A 19,237-nucleotide genomic window follows, 5' to 3' on the forward strand; every position below is an offset into this window, starting at 1 on the left:
TCAGATGTCCACCATGTCCAGCAAGTTGGAGAGGTGCCGCTCCCAGACGAGCTCCTCCTGTCGAGTGCGCTCAATCAGGCTTTCTAAGTGTCTCAGCTTGTGGGTCAGAGAGCCGCCCATGGCCGGGGCCGGCCTCCGCCCCTCGGCGGCCTTCTGGTCCCGGGGGCTGTTGGGCGCTGACCCTCGGAGGACGGGCCGCAGAGCCTGAGGCGTCGATAGGAGAGCTTGAGGAAGGTAGACGGGGAGGGGGCTGGAGTCCGGGCCCTGCTCGGCGTCTCCCGACAGCCAGTGACGCAGCTGCTGTTCGAACCTCCTGCTCTCCTCCTTCTCCAGCTGCAGGCTGGCGGCCAGGCGCCCCGGGAGCAGCTCCTCGGCCGAGGCGGGGGCGGGCCAGCTCCTGGGCGTCGGGCACGCGGCCGGTTTGGCCGCTGTCGGGGGCCCTGGTCCCGCCGTAGGGAACGTGGAGCCACGACGGGGAGAGGCTCTTGGCGGAGCGCCAAGGCTTTAGGCCCAAAGGTCGGCGGGCGGGCCGCTGCACCACCTCCTTGTGGGTCTGCAGCCGGGCGTGTGCCCAGGCCCCGGGGACCTGGTAGCTTTGTAAGTGGCTCTTGAAAAAGTAGACGCAGATGTGCCCATCTTGGCTCAGAGCCTCTGGCGTGACGGGCAGACTGGGAGGCTTCCAGTCCCGCAGCTTGTGATTAATGCACAGAGCGATGATGTCATCCCACGGAATCTCCTCCCCACGGGGCCCCGTGTCGCCCAAGGCCCCCAGGTCTTGGTTCGTCCACTTGGCGTACGTCCGACTCAGGAGGTTGTCCAGCTGAGACTGCAGGATGGGCTGCGTCTGGCCACAGCTCGGGATCTGCGAGACGTAGCGGGAGATGGCGTTGCACGCCAGAGGCCAAGGAGCGCCCGGGGCGGGGAGGTCCACGGGGGGCAGCTGCAAGGAGAGAACGACCTTCTTCAGCCAGGCCAGGTGGCCGGGCGCGTTCCAGCGCAGGGGAGGAAGCAGCTTGTTGCCGCCCGGCTCGGCGAACTCCGTGATGGGCCAGGACAGCTGGCAGAGCTGCTCGGAGGAGGCCACGTCCGCCAGGAAGTGCAGCACGCCGTTGAAGAGCTCGATGATGGCGCCGGGCTCCTGCCAGGCCAGGCCGGCCACACGCCGCTCCTTGCGGTCCTGGAAGAAGCGCTCGCTGAACTCGCGCCTGACGCCGTCCTCGATGTACTGGGGCAGGGTCTGGCAGCAGAGCTCCGGGGAGCTGGGGCAGCGAGACACCAGCCACTGGACGGCCTGCGACACCCTGTTGGTGCCTTGGACATCGTTGACGGCAGCTGGGATCTCCAAGACCGTGTAATCCGAGAGAAGCTGCGAGGAAAGCAAGTCCCGAAGCCTCAGACCCTCCTCCACGTCCCTCACGCTGGCCCCCTCGCGGCCGGGCACCAGAACCACCAGGGGCACCGGGGGCTGCAAGGGCTTGGCCTGCAGCAGCTGTTGGAGCCGCAGCAGGGCCGAGAGCCAGGACGCGTCCTCCTCGGCCGCCACCACACTCTTGCCGCGGGGGGGCAGCACGAAGAGAAGGCCGCTGGTGCCCAGAAGGGCCTTCTGCGTCTCCGTGGCATCCAGGGCCCAGTCGCTCAACAGGCCGTGGGCCACCTTAATGCACACGTTGACCCGGACCGCTCGAGCCCCTTTGGGGCTCCAGGCCTTCAGCAGGGTCAGCGTCTGGATCCCCTGGGAAGCGTGACGGGCCCCCTTTTGGAAATCTTCCCCACCCATGAACTTGACCTTCAGCCAAGTCTCTAGCATCCTGCTGGGATAGCCAGAGGCGGGCTCTTCACTGTCGGCCTCTTCACCGTCCGGCAGCGCCAACACCAGCTTCCAGAACACCTGTTCCCGCTGCCCAGGGTAATGCTCGGCGACGAGGGCCGGCAGGTCCAGAGGGCTCCACACCGCTTCACTGAGCAATTGCTGGTAGAAAGAGTGAACCTTCATTGGATGGATCGTCTTGTTTCTCGTCCACTGTAACCTGGTGCAGGAGAGCCCCAGTTTTCCCGGGTGCCCCAGATCCGGGACTCCTTTGGCCAGGCGCTCTTTAGCAAGGGGACACTGGGCACGGGGGCCCAAGGCCTGCAATCCGTTGCTGAGGTCCACACGGCAGGGGGCCGCGGGGAATGGTCTCCTCTGTCTCTGGAGTTTTTTCCGCGCTGCCAGGGCTTTCCTCCACCTCTGCCAGTATTGACAGAGGCCCTGAAGTTCCTGCAGGGTCTCTCGGGCACTCTGGAAAATCTCCTCTGGCAAGAAGAGATCCATGAGGCGATCGCAGACGTCTTCAGAGCAGCGGGCCACACAGGCCCTCCTCTCGGTCTCCAGGGCGCTCTCCAGCTCCTGGGCCCGTCTTTGTTCTTCAGCTCTCTTCTGTTCTTCTTGAATTCTTGCTCTTTCTTCCTTCAGTTCCTCAGCGGCGGTCTGCCTCAGCATGTCCCCGGTGGTGGTGGCCAGGAGCTCCTCCGTGAGCACTTGGGAAAGCCTCCAGGCCGCAGCGGCGTAGGCAGCTCCGGCCTGGCCGACTTCTTCATAGTAGCCTCTGAGGACGTCCCGGGCAAGGTCTTCCACGACCCCCACGAGGTCCGAGTCGGTGTAGCTCGGCCGAGGCCGGGGAGCAGGCAGCTCGGGCCGCCCCACGGGCTGGAAGCCAGATGACGAGGCAGCCCCTGGCAGGACAGGGCCGGGAGCCCCGAGGGCTGGCGGCAGCCCGGCGCTCTGGGTCAGCAGCGGCTGAGGCAGGGGCGGGCAGGGCTGCGGCGGAACACACAGCGCCAGCGCTTCGGTCCCAGGGCTGCCTTCTTCCAGCTTGCCGCCTCCCCCCCTCTCCACAGCGGGTTTCTGTCCACGCGGAGCAGACTCGGGGGCCGCGCTCTCGCCCACGTATTCGTTGTGGGTGTTGAAGCTACACGCCGGGATGTGACGAGGGACGGGGGGTAACGGCCCCCCATTCACCACTTCTCCAACGGAGACGGTGAGCTTCTCGGTGATCAAAGGGCACTTCTTTGCCTTGGCTGAGCCCCCGGCTTCCAAGAAGGCGGACCGCTTCAGCTCCACGCAGCCATCAGACACCGCGAGGCCACAGGAAGTCAAGAAGTCGCTGGCTTCCTGGGCATCTCGAAACAGTAACATGGGCACCAGGTGATCCACCGGAAAGCGTGTGGATCTCCGAGCGCTCCCCGTGTAGGCCACGAGGAGAGCCCGCAATGCCTCTTTCCGGATCTGATGGAAGTAGCAGTGCAGGAGGCAGGCGTTGAGGTAGGAGGCAGAGCGCACCAGCTTGAAGAACCGGACAAAGTTGTTGCTGTTCACAACCGCCAAAGCCTGCACTGCAAATTTCACCTCGGGGGAGTTTCGCACCTCGGGCCGGAACTGCTGCACCTCTCTCAGAATGTCGCCCTGGTGGAGATGGAGCAGAACTTGGTAGCCTCGGAATTCCGCTTCCCGCGCACAGAGGACGCCCTCATCGGCCAAGTCCTGGTACATCTCCTTAAGGCTCTGCAGGCACTTGGTCATGTTCTCCTGGTTAATCTTGGCGTCGAAGGAGCCCACGGGCTCCTCACACATCGAGTGCGCACAGTGGATGTGGAAGCGGGTGCACTTCTCCATCAGCGACACGGTGAGCGGGTCACCGAGGTGCTGCTGGGTGATGTCCTTCCTGATGGCGCGGGTCCTGTTCCACACAAAGTCGTACCAGTCGCGCGAGCTCCCTTCCCTCCGGTCCAGGACCTGAGTGACCAGGTAGTCCATGGTCATGCCCAGCACCCCGGAAGGACGCAGCTCCTGAGGCAGAGGCTCCTCCTGGTCAGCGGAGGAGCGGCTGTATTCCTTGATTGCCGCCGCGTGGTCCACCTGATCTGTGCCAGGGATCACTTCGAAAGAGCTCAGCTGCTTCCTGCTCTCTCTCATGTAGCGCTCTTTCTCAGGACACATGTCCCGGCACGTGCCCCAAAAGCCTTTGGCTTGGTCCAGAGCCGTTCTCTTCCCGCGAGCTTGCCTCAGGATCTTATCCCTCCGGTCCAGGAGGCGGTACTTGTCCTCCGACGTCTCGGCCACCGCGCCCATCAAGGTGCTCAGGCTGCTCACTGACAGTCCCGGCAGGTCTGAGCTCGGGATCTCAGGCCCACAATCCAAGGGCTCCCCCTCAGACTGCAGAGACTCGGGCTGCCTCGATTTCTTCACTGGACAACTCTTCCCGAGAAGGCTGCTGCTCTGGCCAGTTGCAGGTCTCCAGAGGGCTTTGGGCAGCGGGGAGCGCTGGAAACCAGAGTCTTCCCAGCTCTGACTCGCTATTTTCTCCTTTGGGAAAAAGGTCTTCTTCCTGGGACTTCTGTTGTTCTCGCGCCAAAAGAGGAGGACTCTGTGCAAGCCTTTCCCTTTCCCTTTCTTCCGAGCCCGGGCTCCAGAGGCGTGGTCCCAGAAGGGCACAGAGCCGAGCTTGCCTCGGCGCCGGGGATGGATGCGCCGCACCTTCCTCAATCGGCCAAAGTGCTCCTGCAGGATGGCTCTGTCCTTGAGGTAGTTGGGGATCTTCTTGCACTGAATGGCGGGGAGCTCGCTGGGGGACAGGCTGCTCGAGCTCTCCACGCTCTCCTTCTTCCCTCCGCGGCGGGAAGGGGTAGCCCTGCAGGCGGACACTTCCTGGCTCCTTTTGCCACCCATCTCCTCTTCCTTCAGCCGGGGGGCGAACAACGTGGACCAGGTGGCTCCCGCTCCAGCGCTTTGCTCCGTCTCACTGGATTCTACACTGCCCACTTCCTTTTTCATTCCTGTGCTTCCCAGGTGGCCGCCTCCTTTGTTACTCCTCAGCGTGTCCTGCAGCGTCCCCCCGAACGAGCCGCCAGCCCGTGGGCGAGCCAGGCGAGGAGGGCGCTTCTTTCGAGGATGATCTCCCTGGGACAAGAGCTGCATGTCCTCCACACAGTCGTAATCTCGTCTCCTGGGTGAGCCGTCGTGCTCTTTCTTCCTTTTCGGCCCCTTCACGTGGCCAGAGAGCGACCCTCCGTGGCCAGCAGCATCTCCCCTTCCTAGCTTGCCCTCTGCTTTGCTCCTAGGAAAGGGCTCCCCTCCAGAGCCCGAGGAGGCGAAGCTCGTGAAGCCGCTCCCTGAACTCCCAAATGCTGGTTTAGGGCCCCTCTTTTCCTCCTCCACATTCTGACTTGGAGAGGCAAAAGTGGAGGAGGGAGGCTTGCTAGATGCGTTGGAGAAAGGAAGACTCGGGCTGCTGCCTGAGCTGCTTGAGCCCTGGGAAAACGTGAAGGAACCCAGCGCCTCAGGCCCCCCACTAACTGGGAGGGAGAAGGGGAAAGAGGCCGGACTGATGTCCCTCTCCATCTTCTCCGGCTCCGATTGGGCCCCAAAGATTGGTCTGAAGACTGAGCCTTCAGGAGCCTTAAAGCTGAACTCGGATGCCCCCAAACTACAGCCGGATGCCTTCCGGCTACGGTGTCCAAAGCCCGGGGTGCTGGGGAAAGTTCCGTTGTTGGTGGGCATCTTGAAACTAAATCCCGATGCACTGGGGGTTGCAGAAGGCGCCTCGAAAACAGGAGCCTGGGGGCCTCCGGAGGTGCTCGGGAATCCGAGCTTAGAACCTGAGGAAGACTGGGTCCCCCAAGAAGTCTGGGCCAATCCCGTGCTCTGCCCCGAGCCCACGGCGCTCGGGCTGGTGCCTGAGCTGCTTGAGCCCTGGGATAACGTGAAGCAGCCCAGCGCCTCAGGCCCCCCACTAACTGGGAGGGAGAAAGTGAAAGAGGCCGGACTGATGTCCCTCTCCATCTTCTCCGGCTCCGATTGGGCCCCAAAGATTGGTCTGAAGGTTGTGCTTTCAGGAGCCTTAAAGCTGAACTCGGATGCCCCCAAACTACAGCCGGATGCCTCCCGGCTACGGTGCCCAAAGCCCGGTTTGCTGGGGAAAGCTCCGAGGTTGGTGGGCATCTTGAAACTAAATCCAGACGCACTGGGGGTTCCAGAAGGCGCCGTGCATTCAGGAGCCTGGGGGGCTCGGCAGGTGGCCGGGAATCCGACCGTGGATCCTGAGGAACACTGGGTCCCCCAAGAAGTCTGGGCCAATCCCGTGCTCTGCCCCGAGCCCACGGCGCTCGGGCTGGTGCCTGAGCTGCTTGAGCCCTGGGATAACGTGAAGCAGCCCAGCGCCTCAGGCCCCCCACTAACTGGGAGGGAGAAAGTGAAAGAGGCCGGACTGATGTCCCTCTCCATCTTCTCCGGCTCCGATTGGGCCCCAAAGATTGGTCTGAAGGTTGTGCTTTCAGGAGCCTTAAAGCTGAACTCGGATGCCCCCAAACTACAGCCGGATGCCTTCCGGCTACGGTGTCCAAAGCCCGGGGTGCTGGGGAAAGTTCCGTTGTTGGTGGGCATCTTGAAACTAAATCCCGATGCACGGGGGGTTCCAGAAGGCGCTGCGAAGACAGGAGCCTGGAGGGCTCCGGAGTTGGCCGGGAATCTCAGCATAGATCCTGAGGAAGACTGGGTCCCCCAAGAAGTCTGGGCCAATCCCGTGCTCTGCCCCGAGCCCACGGCGCTCGGGCTGGTGCCTGAGCTGCTTGAGCCCTGGGAAAACGTGAAGGAGCCCAGCGTCTCAGGCCCCCCTCTAACTGGGAGGGAGAAAGTGAAAGAGGCCGCACTGATGCGGCTCTGCGTCTTCTCCGGCTCCGATTGGGCCCCAAAGATTGGTCTGAAGACTGAGCTTTCAGGAGCCTTAAAGCTGAAGTCGGATGCCCCCAAACTACAACCCGATGCCTCCCGGCTACGGTGCCCAAAGCCCGGTTTGCTGGGGAAAGCTCCGAGGTTGGTGGGCATCTTGAAACTAAATCCAGACGCACTGGGGGTTCCAGAAGGCGCCGTGCATTCAGGAGCCTGGGGGGCTCGGCAGGTGGCCGGGAATCCGACCGTGGATCCTGAGGAACACTGGGTCCCCCAAGAAGTCTTGGCCAATCCCGTACTCTGCCCCGAGCCCACGGCGCTCTGGCCAAAAAGCCAGGACTGACCGAATCGAAATGGTGGCTGAACCTGGAACGTTCCCAGGGAGCCACTGGTAGAAGAGGAGAGCAAAGAAATCACTTCCTCCTCTAAGTTTGTCTTCATCGCGGCCATCCCAGCAGCTCCTGGAAGCACGCACAGAAGGACAGGCAGACAAAGGTAGACGCCGAAAGGAATCAGACTTACCTGGCTTTCCCGGAAGTCAATCCTACCTGTGAATCTCCACAAGCCGGCTTTTCCTTTAGTCCTTGTGAATCTGCTCTTCTCCAAGTGTCCCCAGTCAGCACCAAAGTGGAATCTCAGATGCTCTTCTTCCTGAATGCTGGCTCCTTAAATCCTCCCAGAGAAGGGGCTTGTGGGAGGGAACTCCTTCTAGACCAATGAGCAAGCCCTTTGAAAGGTGTTAACTCCTTTCAGCATCCTGAAAGTGTCAAGTGCTTTTAAAGGTGCGAACGAAAGGTCTGAATTCTGCCCTACAGAATTGTTAGGTACCTACTTAGCACCCAGGAAGGAACCTAGCTAGCATTCCCCCCTTTCTTTTGATTTAGCACATAGGGTGGTCATGACCTTGAAACAGGTAGACATTGCCCAAAAAGTTATCAAACTGTTCATACCCTTTGATCCAGCAGTGCTACTACTACTGGGCTTATATCCCAAGGAACTACTAAAGAAGGGAAAGGGACCTGTATGGGCCAAAGGGTTTGTGGCAGCCCTTTTTGTAGTGGATTGAAAGTGGAAAATGAATGGATGCCCATCAATTGGAGAATGCTTGGGTAAATGATGGTATATGAATGTTATGGAATGTTATTGTTCTGTAAGAAGTGACCAGCAGGATGAATAAAGAGAGGCTTGGAGAGACTTACATCACCTGATGCTGAGTGACTTGAGCAGAACTAGGAGATCATTATACACTTCAACAATAATACTGTATGAGGATGTATTGTGATGGAAGTGGATATCTTCAACATAGAGAAGATCTAATCCAGTTCCAGTAGATCAATGATGAACACAATCAGCTACACCCTGAGAAGGAACACTGGGAATTGAGTATAAACTCCTTGCATTTTTTGTTTTTCTCCCCAGGTTATTTTTGCCTTCCGTATCCAATTCTTCCTTTGCAACAACAACGACAACAACAACAAGATTCGGTTCTGAACATATATATTGTATCTAGGATATACGATAACATACTGAATATGTATGGGAATGCCTGCCATCCAGGGGAAGGAGTGGAGGGAAAGAGGGGAAAATTCGGAACAGAAGAGTGTACAAAGGGTAATATTGTAAAAAATTACCTATGCATATGTATTGTCAAAAACATTATAATTGTAAAATTAATCAAAAAAATAATCAAAAAAAAAGAAAGAAATATATGTACCATATATATGTACCAAAAAGTTTGTGGCAGCCCTTTTTCTAGTGGATAGAAACTGGAAAATGAATGAATGCCCATCAATTGGAGAGTGGTTGGGTAAATTATGGTATATGAACCTTAAGGAATATTATTGTTCTGTAAGAAATGACCAGCAGGATGAATACAGAGAGGCTTGGAGAGACTTACATCAACTGATGCTGAGTGAAACGAGCAGAACCAGGAGATCATTAGACACTTCAACAACAATACTATGTGAGGATGTATTTTGATGGAAGTGGCTATCTTCAACAAAGAGAAGATCTAACTCAGATCCAATTGATCAATGAGGGAGAGATTCAGCTACATTCAGGGAAGGAACACATGCAAATAGTTGTAAACTGTTTGCTTTTTTTTGTTTTTCTTCTCAGGTGATTTGTACCTTCTGAATCTAATTCTTCCTTTGCAACAACAACAACAACAACAACAACTACTACAACAAAATTCGGTACTGCACACATATATTGTATCTTGGATATACTAGAACATATTTAATATGTATGGGAATGCCTGCCATCTATGTGACGGGGTGGAGGGAAGGAGGGGAAAACTCAGAACAGAAGGGAGTAAAGGGATAATGTTGAAAAAATTACTTATGCATATCTACTTTCAAAAAAATGTTATAAGTATAAAATTAATTTAAAAAATTAAAAAAAAAGAAACAGGAATACATAAATCCATTACTATGGGAGATATTACACATAATTACATAAATTACACAAATACATAGCATCATAACACATGCTGGAAGTGATGTAACCAATAACATGATGAAATAGTCATAAATTGAGAATTTATACATGTCCATAAGTCTTAGAAATAGTCCAAAGGGAATCCATTCTCCATTAGTTCATGTGCCAATAATCCAATAATTCCTACAAGTTTTGAAACCCTACAATAGACTCATTAACAATTTTTTATCTCAAGGAATCAATGCTCTCTGCTGGTTTTCAAGTACTTTAACAGTTTTATCTTGTATTAAGGAATCTAATGATTCCTGCTGGTTTTAAAGTTCTTTAATAGTCTCTTTATCAGCCATGCTCTTTCAGTGTCAGATGTTTCTTAGATCTTCTCTTTCTTTTAAGTTTTTGCTCATTTTCTTTCTATCTCCAGGCGCTTGTTGCCATCCATCTGTTTCCTTCTCCACCTGTTTCCTCATGTCTGTTAAAATATAAGCAAACCCTCTCTCCCAGGTAGTTAACCTACCTAATTTCCCCTTCTTTTGACCACTTTCTAAATCTCTTCTCATCATCTGGCAATCACATTGGAGCTGTTGGCATTGGACACAGCCCCATTGGTTTAAAAGGCATGTATTCTCCCCAGGTGAATTTCTCTCCATTTCTGATATCTGATTGCTTTTTGGCTGACTGATCAGGTAATCCCTTTCTTCCGTATGATAACTTTTCATCTGATAGATTACAGCAGAGTCCAAGACTATTTGGGTGTAACTTCAGTTGCCATCTTGCCCCATGTATCTTTTCATTGTGTTCTTGGAGCTGGGCCTCACCTCTCATTTCTCTGGGTCAGTGTACATTCTGAGGCCCAGTGGAAGCCCTTGTGACAATTTGGACATGGGGTTTTAGGTCTTCTTTCACCCTGTCTTCTCACTCTATCTTCTTATCTACACTGAGCTCTTAGATGTCCAACTTTTCCACATTGAAAACATCAACGAGTTTCCCTAAAAATCCTTTGCCAGGAAGGACCCTGTCTTTCCATGTTCTTCATAGTCTGAGCATAATGAGAATTGCTGCCCACTGTAGCACAGCTTCTTATGATCTCCTCTAAAGAAGCATCTTTGTCTAGTCCCCATAGAATTCTTTTGCAAATCTCATTGGCATTTTCCATAGCCAAATGTCTAGTCATTATTTCTGTAGCTGCATTTTCTCCAATACTTCTTTTGAGAGCAGTTAGCAGACATCCCACAAAATCCGCAAAAGGTTTATTGGGACCTTGCTCTATTTTAGTGAAAGCCTCCCTTCGATCTTTCTGTCTGGGGAGAGAACCCCAAGCTTTTATTGCAGCCTTAGAAATTTGCTCATACACTCTTATGGGATAATCAATCTGTTCTGAATTTTCTCCATACTGACCTTCACCTGCTAGTTGGTCAAAAGTCAATTGTGTGTTAACTCCTATTTCCCTATTGCCTCTGACTTGAATCCTACATAATTCATGAAATTCTCAAAGCCACAACAAGTTTTGTCCAGGTTCTGAACATGTCCCTGCTATGGATTTCCAATCACTTGGGGTTAGGATTTCATAAGACAAATGAACTATTAACATCTTAACATAAGATGATGTGGCTCCATAAAGGGTGTAACCTTTTTTTTTCAAATCCTTCATTTTATCCAAATTAAAAGGAGTGTCACTTCTCTTTTTTTGATCTGAAGAGTCAATCTCTTCAATTCCAGGCTATGCATCTATAAAATCTCTTACATCCTGTTCTTCTTCTTAGCCTTAATCAATGCTTTTTCTAATCTTGTCAGGCTGCTTAACAGGCAATTCTGCTTGTGTTTCTGCCTCTTCCCCTCCTCCTCCTTCTTCCAACACTGAAGGGTTAATTGAGGGAGGAGATGGGAAATGCTCCTGTTGCTCAAAATTGTATTTAACTCCATTGTTATCTGATTCATCCTTCTCACCTTGTTTAGTTGACCCCTCCCCCTTTTGCTCCTTCTTCTTTTTCCTTTTTCTATAACTTATATAATTTCCTAAAACCAGTTGAATTCTGTTGTATGTTTGAAGTGTGTCTTTCTTTTTATTCATTTAATAATTATAATTTTTTTGACATATGAATAGGTAATTTATAACATTATTCATTGCACTTTTCCGAATTTTATCCTCCTTCCCTCCACCACCTTCCCTAGTTGGCAGGCATGCCCATACATATTAACTATGTTATAATGTATCCTAGATACCATATATGTATGCAGAATCGATTTTTGTTGTTGTTGTTGTTGTTGTTATTGTTGCAATGGAAGAAATGGATTCAGAAAGTAAAAATAAACTGGGAAGAAAAACAAAAAGTGCAAATGGTTTTCACTCATTTACCAGTGATCCTTCTCTTAGTGTAGCTGATTGTGTCAATCTTTGATCAATTGGATGTGAGTTAGATCTTTTCTTGGTGAAGATGTCCACTTCCATCAGAATACATCCTCTTCACACAGTATTGTTCTTGAAGTGTATAATGATCTCCTGGTTCTGATCATTTCACTCAGCATCAGTTGATGTAAGTCTCTCCAAGACTCTCTGTATTCATCCTGCTGATAATTTCTTTTTTTTCTTGTTTCTTTCTTTCTTTTTTTTTTAATAGGTGTTGAATTTAGTTTTTATTTTTTTTACTCTTTTAAAATTAATTTTATAATTATAATTTTTGACAGTATATAAGGATGAGTAATTATTTTTTATAGCATTATCATTTGTATTCATTTTTCCAAATTTTCTCCTCCCTTCCTCTACTTCCTCCCCTAGATGACAGGCAGCCCCATACAATATCACATGTGTTAGAGTATGACCTAGATACAATATATGTGTATAAAACCAATTTTCTTGTTGTACATTAAGAATTGGATTCCGAAGGTATAAGTAACCTGGTTAGAAAGGCAGTAGTGCTAACAGTTTACATTCAATTCCCAGTGATCTTTCTCTGGGTGTTGTTGTTTCTGCTTGTCATTGATCAATTGGAAGTGAGTTGGATCTTCTGTATGTTGAAGATATCCACTTCCATCAGAATATATCTTCATACAGTATTGTTGTTGAAGTGTATAGTGATCTTCTGGTTCTGCTCATTTCACTCAGCATCAGTTGATGTAAGTCTCTCCAAACCTCTTTGTATTCATCCTGCTGGTCATTTCGTACAGAACAATAATATTCCAAAACATTCATATGCCATCATTGACCCATCCATTCTACAATTCATTTTCTAGTTTGTAGGCACTACAAAAACGGCTGCCATAAATGTTTTGGCACATACTGGTCCCTTTCCCTTCTTTAGTATTTTCTTTGCGATATAAGTCCTGTAGTAGCACTGTGGGATCAAAGGGCATGCACAGTTTGATAACATTTTCGGCATAATTCCAGATTGCTCTCCAGAATGGTTGGATTCTTTCACAACTCCACAAACAATGCATCAGTGTCCCTGTTTTAGCACATCGCCTCCAACATTCATCATTATTTGTTCCTGTCATCTTAGCCAATCTGACAGGTGTGTAGTGGTATCTTAGAGTTGTCTTCATTTACATTTCTTAGATCGAATCCAGTTCCAAATGATCACTGATGGACAGAATCAGCTGCACCCAGAGCAGGGACACTGGGAAATGAGTGTAAATTGTTTACATTTTTTGTTTTTCTTCCCAGGTTTTTTTTGCCTTCCAAATCCAATTATTCCTTTACAACAAGAACAACAACAAAAAAATCCAGTTCTCCACATATATATTGTATCTAGGATATATTATAACATACTTAATATGTATTGTAATGCCTGTCTTCTAGGGGAGGGAGTGGAGGGAAAGAGGGGAAATTTTGGAACAGAAGAGTGTACAAAGGGTAATGTTGTAAAAAATTACCTATGCATATGTATTGTCAAAAATATTATAATTATAAAATTAATTTAAAAAAATTTTAAAAATTGCATTTCTCTGATCAATAGTGATTTGGAACACTCTTTCATATGAGTGGAAATAGTTTCAATTTCATCATCTGAAAATTGTCTGGTCATATCCTTTGACCACTTTTCAATTGGAGAATGGCTTGGTTTCTTTTAAATTAGAGTCAATTCTCTGTATATTTTGGAGATGACTCCCTTATCAGAACCTATAATTGTAAAAAAAAAAAAATGTTTTCCCAATTTGTTACTTCCCTTCTAATCTTGTTTGCATTAGTTTTGTTTGTACAAAAGCTTTTTAATTTGATGTAATCAAAATTTTCTATTTTGTGATCAATAATGATCTCTAGTTCTCCTTTGGTCACAAATTCCTTCCTCCTCCTTCCTTCCTCAGACACAAGTCTGAGAGGTAAGCTATCCTATGCTCCTCTAATTTATTTATGATCTTGTTCTTTATGCCTAAATCATGGACCCATGTTGATCTCATCTTAGTATGTGGTGTTAAATGTGGGTCCATGCCTAGTTTCTGCCTTACTAATTTCCAGTTTTCCCAGCAGTTTCTGTCAAAAAAAGATTTCTATTCCCCAAATTTTGGATCTTTGGGTTTATCAAACATTAGATTAATATTTTTATTCACTATCATGTCCTGTGAACCTAACCTATTCCACTGATCATCTAGTCTGTTTCTTAGCCAATACCAAATGATTTTAGTGACTGATGCTTTTTAATATAGTTTTAGAACACGTCCAGTTAGGCCACCTTTGTTTGATTATTTTTTTTAATTAATTCCCTTGAAATTCGTGACCTTTTGTTTTTGCATATGCACTTTGTTGTTGTTGTTGTTGTTGTTGTTGTTGTTATTGTTGTTTTACCTAGGTCTTTAAAATAGTTTTTTTGGAGTCTGTTATAGCGCTAAATAAATAGATTAGTTTAGGGAGTATTGTCACCTTTATTATATTTGCTCGGCCCATCCAAGAGCACTTAATATTTTTCCAGTTGTTTAAATCTGACTTTATTTTCGTGGCAAGTGTTTTGTAATTTTGCTCATATAATTCTTGACTTTCCTTTTGGAGATAGATTCCTAAAGATTTTATACTAGCAAATGTTATTTTGAATGGGAATTCTCTTTGTTGCTCTTGCTGTTGGATTGTGTTGTTAATGTATAAAAATGCCGAGGATTTATGTGGATTTATTTTGTATCCTGCAACTTTGCTAACGTTACAAATTATTTCTAATAGCTTTTTAGCAGAACCTTGGGGTTTTCTAAGTATACCATCATATCATCTGCAAAGAGTGATAGTTTGGCTTCCTCACTACCTACTCTACTTCCTTTAATCTCTTTCTGGGGTCTTATTGCCCAGCCTAGCATTTCTAATGCAATATTGAATAGTAAAGTGATAGTGGACACACTTGTTTCAGCCCTGATCTTAATGGGAATGGTTGCAGTGTTTCCCCAATACATATGATTATTGATGATTTTAAATAGATGCTACTGATTATTTTAAGGAAAAGTCCATTTATTCCAATATTCTCAAGTGTTTTCCATAGAAATGGATGTTGGATTTCATCAAATGCCTTTTCTGCATCTATTGAGATGATCATATGATTTTTGTTAATTTGGTTATTAATATGGCCTATTATACTGAACATTTTCCTGATATTGGACCAGCCCTGCATTCCTGGTATAAATCCTACTTGATCATGATGTATTATCCTGGGGAGAGTCTTTTTGCTAATAGCTCATTTAAGATTTTAGCATCAATATTCATTAGGTAGAATGGTCTATAGTTTTCTTTCTCCATTTTCAACCTGCCTGGTTTGGGTATCAGTACCATGTCTGTGTCATAACAGGAATTTGGCAGGACTCCTTCATTCCCTATTTTTTCAAATAGTTTATATAACCTTGGAGCTAATTGTTCTTTGAATGTTTGGTAGAATTCACCTGTAAATCCATCTGGCCCAGGGGATTTTTTCTTAGGGAGTTGATGAATAGCTTGTTGTATTTCTTTTTCTGAAATGGGACTATTTAAGCAATTTACTTCATCCTCTGTTGATCTTGGAAGCCTATATATTTTGGAAGTAGTCATCCAGTTCCCTTAGGTTATCGAATTTTTTGGCATAAAGTTGGGCAAAGTATCTCCTGATTATTGTTCTAATTTCCTCTTTATTAGTGGTGAATTCTCCCTTTTCATTTTTAAGACTAACCCTTTGATCTTCCTCTTTCCTTTTTTAATCAGATTTACTAAGGGCTTGTCTATTTTGTTGTTTTTTTCATACAATCAACTCTTAGTTTTATTGATTTGTGCTATCACTATTGGCATTATCCTGCTACTGGGTTCTGCCTAGTAGTGTTTTCTCATTCCTCCCCATGCCTCATGGTGTCTTTTCCCTTAAGATACTAAACTCCTCCATGGAATATTCCCACTTCATGGTGTATTCTCATTCTTCTGATTAACTGGGAACTCCACTAGGGAACTTGTATTTTCCCTTGTTGATTTTTAAAACCCCTTTCTTTGTGAGCAGTATGCTCTCCAGATACTATTTCATATTTGCCAGTTTTAGTATCTATTTAACTTCTTCATATTGTTCATAATCTCTTCCAATAAACACAATTATCATTTGACAAGGAGAAAACTCTTGTGGATTCATCGTACATGCCTTGCACCTTGTATTTTAAACGAGGAATTGGCACTGAACCCCAACATTTGGTGCCAAAACTCATCAATTGCTACACTTCCCAACCTCATCATTTTGTGTCAGACTTCAGTCTTATCTTATCGCTAGTACATTCAGATGATGATCATATGATGTGATCTTGAAGTCCTTTAATCTCTTGTTTTTTATCTTTTATTTATTTATTCATTCATTCATCTGTATATTTATGTATTTATGTATTTGTTTGTTTGTTTATCTATCTATTATTATAGCATTTTATCTACAAGATATCTGCATTGACAATTGCAAAACCTTTTATTCCAACATTTCCCCTCCTTTCCCTCTCCCCTCCCCCACATGACAGGTTGACCAATACATGTACAATATATTAAAGTATTATTCAAATATAATGTATCTATCCATGTCCAAACAATTGTTTCCTTCTATATCTTTTTTGACCTATGTTTAATTTGCTCTCTCTCTCTCTCTCTCTCTCTCTCTCTCTCTCTCTCTCTCTCTCTCTCTCTTTTTGTTCATTTGTTCATTCATACTTTCAACAAATATTTAAAGTGTCTACTTTGACTGGAATGAATGCAGATTAATACAGTATACTTAGCATAAAAAAAACTTTATTTCTGGGCATCAGTTTCTATTGGTTTGAGGAAGTATTAGAAACAGCCTCAACTATTGTATGACCCAGATCAGGTGTCCTGAAGAAAAATAGGAGTTACAAAGGAGTAAAAATATAGAGAAGCGTGTTTTTCAGGGAAAAAGAAAATCCTTAACAAATCAGTTGGAGGAGTTGATCAAAGAAAAATCATTTACAAAGATTTTATTTTTTTTTTAAATAAAGAAGACAAGATGCACTCAACAGTAACTAATAAATAGGAGAATTATTGCAGCAGTTGAGAAGAATGATCCTTATAGAGCCATCTAAGGATATATTGTTTGTTTGTGTCTCTTCCAGAAGATAGTACTGTGGAACCTATGCATTATAGCACAGAAGATGTAGATAAGCCAGAAGTATTCTAACTCTGGAAGATGCAAAAATGGTTCCTGAGTTATTAGGGAAATCATTGCATATCCTGTGAGTCCCTTCCAGAGGAGAGAACAGAAAAAAAGACAATGAATTACAATCAAAACAGAACCCCAGAAGGTTGATCACTAATTTAGAAGTAGTGCCAGATACTGAAGTTCCCAGACACTAAGATGGGCTCGAATAATGAGTCACATTAATGGAATATCCTTAAAATATACTCCATCAACTTTTCCAGAAGTTATAGGGTCTCCTTATAGCTTGTTGGATCAACAATTAACTCCTCTTTTTCAATCTCTTCAAAATCTTAATTCTTCTGCCTACTTTTGTAGGCTATACTACACTTCACTCCCAAGCATTTTATGTTCCAGACAAACTGGCCCGCTTTTACATAGAATTATTTTTCTTGTACAGAACTTTATGATCTCTCACCTCCATGCCTTTGCATAGGGTGTGCTCTCTACCTGGAATTCATTATCTCTTCTCCTTCAACTCTAGAATCCATAGCTTCCTTCAAGCCATATCTCAGATTCTACAGAAGATTTATCCTGATATTTTCCAGTTCTGTTCTCTACATTAAATTACTTTGTCTATTTCCCCCCTTCACATATCTGGCTACATGTACCACAGAAAATAAAATAAAGAATAAATTCCCTGAGAACAGGGGACTTTACATTAAAAATTGTGTATCTCCAGCATTTAGCATGACTTTCCAATTAATAAGCACTCACTAAATGTATGTGTATTGATTCCATGATTGAATGAGAAAAATCTCCAGGCAAAGATTATATGTAACATAACTCATTTTCAGGAGAGATAGTGGTATGGTCAATAGCATCATTAATCGCTAGCAAGACAATCCAAATCTCAAAATGGTAACCATCAAAACAATCTGGTACAGGATACAAAATAAAGCAGTGGACAAGTGAAATAAATAGAATAGGCACACAATAAATCGTATTAAATGGACGTAGCAATATGTTTGGTAAAACCAAAAAATTTAAGCGATTACATACAAGGGAAAGAACTTCTTTGTAATATGTATATAGATATACACACACAAATAATTAAAATTGAGAGGGTAACGTCAGTTAGAGAATAGTTGAACATATATAATCATGATGTAATACTATTGAAATATATAAAATTACATAAAGCATGCTTTCAGAAATATCTGGGAAGACTTAAATTTACTGATGCAAAGTGAAGCAAGCAGAACCAGAGCAAAATACACAATAACAGCAATATTGCATGATGATCATGAGGGACTTAGCTTGTTTCAGCATTAAAATGATTCAAGATACTTCTGTAGTATTTATGATGAAAAATGCTATACACCCCCAGAGAAAGAACTGATTGTGTCTGAGTCCATTTCTTTTTTTTTTTAATTTTATAATTATAATTTTTGATAGTACATATGCATGGGCGATTGGATTCAGAAGGTAAAGGTAACCTGGGTAGAAAGACAATAGTGCAAACAGTTTACACTCAATTCCCAGTGTTCCTTCTCTGGGTGTATCTGATTCTGTCCATCATTGGATATCATGATTTTCTATCTCTGTATGCTTCCCCATGAATAGGGGATCATTGTTTCCTCTTGGAAGGCATAGTCTTCATGTCAGCCGGTTGTGGCAACTGAGAAATAATGTCTAGGAAAACAAGCTGCACGACATAAGTGCTGTCAGGCTTTCTGCCTTCAGAACCTGCTGTTTGCAAGCAATATCAGGGTTGGCCCACATGCATCAAGGCACAAGGCTATCTCCGAAAGAGCACGGAGAGTTCCAAAGACCCAGTTTTTGTCTCTCTTGGCTGAAGTCACCAGACTGCAGTGGTTCCTCTCCCCCAAGAAAACAAAAGCAAGCTACCCAGTCTAAAATTGACTAAATTCTAAATTTTCTAAATTTAAACTCTAATTTCTAAATTTTGACTCAGTAGAAACCTGGGTTTAGATCGTGCTTCCTAATATTTATTAGTTCTATTGGCAAATCAATTTGCCTCTCTGATCTCAGTTTCCTCATGTGTAAGAAAGAAGTTGAACTAAAAGATTTTCCTATTCCCTTCTGGTGCTAAACTGATGGTTCTAATTTATATGTATGTATGTATCATGTTTATAACTGAAGGACAGGTAGGTGGTGCAGTGTATAGATTAGTGGACCTGGAGTCAGCAAGATTTATTTTCCTGAATTCAGATATTCCCTAGCTGTGTGATTCTGGACACATCCCTTCAACCTGTCTGCCTCAGTTTCCTAACATGTAAAATTGCTGGAGAAGGAAAGGCCAAACTATGTGGGTAATTTTTCCAAAAACACCCCAGATGCGGTAACAAAGAGTCAGACATTACAGACTGCACAAGAAGAATACATGTGCCGCTATAGGTACACATTGTTATCTTCCTTTAGAATAATTCCTACTTGTAAGATTGCTGTTGCTAGCACCTAGCACAGTATCTCCAACATAGTAAGTGTTTAATTAATGCACATTGATTGATCAAATCTGTGG

At 46.0% G+C, this 19,237-nt stretch overlaps 1 pseudogene; it reads right to left on the reverse strand.

Annotated features, from left to right (window-relative positions):
• Positions 1–7,144, reverse strand: LOC141562555 (germinal-center associated nuclear protein pseudogene; annotated as a pseudogene).
• Between the last annotated feature and the right edge of the window lie 12,093 nt (positions 7,145–19,237).

Source organism: Sminthopsis crassicaudata, chromosome 3 (genome assembly GCF_048593235.1).
Source record: "Sminthopsis crassicaudata isolate SCR6 chromosome 3, ASM4859323v1, whole genome shotgun sequence".
NCBI classification, from domain to species: Eukaryota; Metazoa; Chordata; class Mammalia; order Dasyuromorphia; family Dasyuridae; genus Sminthopsis; species Sminthopsis crassicaudata.